This window comes from Cynara cardunculus, assembly GCF_001531365.2.
Source record: "Cynara cardunculus var. scolymus isolate 2C chromosome LG 10, CcrdV1, whole genome shotgun sequence".
Taxonomy (NCBI): domain Eukaryota; kingdom Viridiplantae; phylum Streptophyta; class Magnoliopsida; order Asterales; family Asteraceae; genus Cynara; species Cynara cardunculus.
In genome coordinates, this window is record NC_037537.1 from 2097182 (window position 1) to 2101471 (window position 4290).

Here is a 4290-nt window from a genome sequence, read left to right on the forward strand (position 1 = left end):
TGAATACCGCTTCAGATCACGTACTCGCCGGTCTCTAATCTTCAGTTTCAGTCTTCGACGTTTGCTGAAGGTTCTTTGGTGTGAGTGTTGTCTTCTTGAAGTATTGYTGTCTCTGATAGATTTACAATGCAAGTTCTTTAGTGATCACTGAACATACTTAGTGAAAATTACTGGAACTGAAAATACAGAAACACAAATACAACGTGAAAGAGAAAAGAGATTATCATCAAATCATTGTGAGAGAGGATCAACAGTATCCTTGAAAAAGATTCCCAAGGTTTCTACTTCTTCTCAGAAACCACTACCTGAGTCTGAAAAAGGGATTCTTGGTCCAAAAAGCTCTTCCTCCTTTATCTCATCTTCAAAAGCTTCTTCCTCTTTCAAAAGATCTAAGAAGCATGTTAACATAGTTAAGCACATACCATTGATATCGATTAAACCTGTGTTCATTTATCGTAGATGTTGTAACTGTGGTGACATTTTTCATCTGGCTAAGAACTATATGAAGGAAAGAATCACTAAGCCGGTAGAAAAAGTGAAAGAAGAAAAGTCTCCTAACCCTAGTGGACCCATTGTAAAATGGGTATCTAAAAACTAATTTATCTGTGATTTCAAGGCTTAGAACACCGATAGGTAAGGTACTTGGATAATGGATGTTCAAGACACATGACTGGAAATAAGTCTATGCTCATCAACTATGTGTCTAAACCTGGTCCTTCTGTAACCTTTAGAGATAATGACAAAGGTATTACTAAAGAATATGGTTTACTGTCTAATGGCTCAGTTACCTTCAACCGAGTAGCCTATGTGGATGGACTAAAGTATAATCTGCTAAGTATTTGTCAACTATGTGATCTTAGCTTCATTGTAAAATTTGAAGAAAACCATTGTACTATTCTTGATTCTTCTGGAAAAAAGGTACTAACCGGTATTCGAAAGGATAATGTCTATGCGTTCGACATAGGATCACCTAGCTCTAATGATGCCAACATATGTTTCTACTTTGAGGCTACTCCTGATCAAAATTGACTATGGTATAAAAGGTTGTCTCATCTCAACTTCAAGACCATCAACAATCTTTCTAGAAAAGATCTGGTCATCGGACTCCCTAAGATGTCACATGTCAAAGAGAAGTTGTGTACTACTTGTGAAATAGGCAAGCAAACCAAAGAAAGTTTCAAGTCCAAGATGTGTTCTTCTATTTATGGTCATTTGCAAATTCTTCACATGGATATCTATGGTCTTATGAGCGTTCAAAGTTTGGGTGGAAAACGTTATACTCTAGTTATTGTAGATGAGTACTCAATATATAATTGGGTCTTTTTTTTCAACACAAGAGTGATGCAGCCGAAGAAATTATCAACTTTGTGAAACGAAAGGAAGTCTTGAATGGTCAACTTGTCAGATCAATTCGAAATAACGATGACACTGAGTTTAAAACCAGTGTTCTTGAAAGATTCTTTAATGACAAAGGTATTTCTCAAAACTTCTCAGCAGTTCAGACTTCATAGCAAAATGAAGTTGTTGAAAGGAGAAATCGTACACTATGTGAAAACTGTACGTTTAATGCTAAGTGAAGCAAGTCTTCCGACCTACTTTTAGGCTGAAGCTATCAATACTTCTTGCTTTACTCAAAATAGGTCCATAATTGTGAAAAGACACCATAAGACTACTTACGAAGTGTTCCATGGTAGAAAGCCAAATATCAGTTTCTTTATGTGTTCAAAAGTGCATGCTATATTCTTAATGATCGAGATCAGTTAGGAAAGTTTGATCCTAAATCTGATGAAGGAATGTTTTTCGGATACTCACTTTTCTCTAAAGCCTATCGGGTGTACAATATGCGTTTCCAGTACATAGATGAATATGTAAATGTCAGATCTGATGAATCTGGATCGGTGCCTACAACAACATCATTTCAAAATGATGATCTAGAGCTTAACCAGTGGTTGGAATCTCACTCCTATGAGAATTCAACTCCAATTGGTGGATCTCCATAATCTAATGGAGATGATGTTCCACCTATTGAGGAAGATGAGAATGGAGATTTATAGTTCAATATGAATATACCATCGGTCAGTCCTGTACAAGAACCAGCCGATCTGGTACCGCTCTCTTGTGTGGAACCCTTAACTAATGTCGATGCTCCCATTTCTTCTACTAGGGACATCAATAATGCAACCTTAGTAGTCGTCTATTCTAATCATCCCACTAATGATGAAGCTGGCTCTACCTCTCTTCCTCCTGCCACTAAGTGAACTAGAGATCACCCGATAGAGCAAATTATTGGTGATCAACAAACAGGTGTCCAAACACATCGTGGTACTGATAATATTTGTTTGTTTATCAATTTTTTATATCTCATCAGGCCCAAAAGGAATGAAGAAGCACTTGATCATCTTAGCTGGATCAGTGTCATGCAAGAAGAATTGTTGCAGTTTGAGAATAACAAAGTTTGGAGAAAGGTCCCAACAAACCAACAAAACAATTATTAGCACAAAGTGGGTGTTTAGGAACAAAATGGATGAGAACGAAATGATGACTCGAAACAAGGCCCGACTCATTGCTCAAGGATATCGACAAGAGGAAGGTATTAATTATGATGAGACATTTGCTCTGATAGTGAGGTTGGAAGCTATGTGAAGCTTCCTTTCCTATGTTGTATACAAGAACTTCAGAGTTCTCCTAATGGATGTAAAAAGTGCTTTTCTAAATGGCAAACTTACTAAAGAAGTCTATGTGAAGCAACCTCCAGACTTTGAGGATCCTAAACATCCAGGTTATGTTTATAAGTTAGACAAGGCCTTGTGGTAAGATTAACAATACCCTCTTTTTTATGAAACATAAAGATAATATCATTTTTGTACAAATTTATGTGGATAATATAATTTTCGGTGCCACTAAAGAATCTATATGTAGAAAGTTTTCAAAACTCATGCAAAATAATTATGAAATAAGTATGATGGGTGAGCTCACATTTTTCTTAGATTTGCAAGTGCAACAATCCGATAAAGTAATATTTATCAATCAAAGTAATTATGTTAAAGATCTTTTAAAGAAATTTGAATTCTCTGAGTGTTCATCCATGAAAACACTAATGACACCTCCCTTGAAACTAAATGCAGACCCCGATGGCAAATCTGTGAATGTGACCAGCTATAGGGGAATGATCGACTCTTTACTCTATCTAACTGTTAGTTGATCAGATATCATGTTCTTCACATGTCTTTGTGCAAGATACCAAGCGAATCCAAAGGAATATCACTTGGCAACTGTTAAACGCATTTTCAGGTCCTGAAGGGTACTCTCAGTCTAGGTCTTTGGTATCCTAAGGACTCATAATTTTGATCTAACCGGTTTCTCAGATTCTGATTATGTAGATTGTAAAGTTGATTGAAAGGGTACAATTATTAGTTGCCAGTTGTTGGGTGTAAATAAATGTTGATTGTGACAAGAGTTTGACCGATAAAAGTATTAATAGACAATTTACTGTTTACCGAATGTTTTATATTCAACCTTGATTGAAGGGAGAATACCATTACCATTGTATCCTTTTGTCTGAAATAAGTATTCACTTAAAATTTTATTTACCATATGTTTCGTATTAAATATTTAATGAAAATTGTTTACTAAATATTTTATATATTTTTTGGATTTCTCTTTTATGAAATTATATTGACACTCAACATAATATTCAAAAATAAAATCTTTATAGTTTAAAATAAATTGAAATTTCAAGCATTAACTTTCTAAATCAATTTTAAATATACTTTATTCTAATTAGCCGTTTCAGCCAATAGGTTTGGGTTAATCAAACACGGGAAAGGAGCAATGACATTCATCGTCAACCTCTCTGCATTAATTCTTCTCGTCTTATCTGCCCTCCCCCACCCGCAACTAACATCCACCATCGACATCAGTATTATTTCTTCATCGACAGACCAACACCTCTAGCATCATCATCATCGTGAGTGTAATATTGACACATTGGTCCCTGTTTTTAGGTTTTCTTTTTCCAACGGTAAGTCATTTATTGGCATTTTCTTCTTGACGATAATGCTCCTTTCTTAATGTCTTCTTCTTCAATCTACACCCTACTGGAGTCAGGGAGGGATGTTTTTTGCTTTTCCAACCAAGTTTGAATTAGGTGCCAAACCCATAACGACTTATGGGGATTGCAATTTTTTTATTTTCTTTGAGTGTAGTAATCGTCGAATAGCAATCTTCATGACCAACAAAAAGTCAACATAACATTATGGGTCGAGGGGTAGAATTTCGAGAGGAGAATGG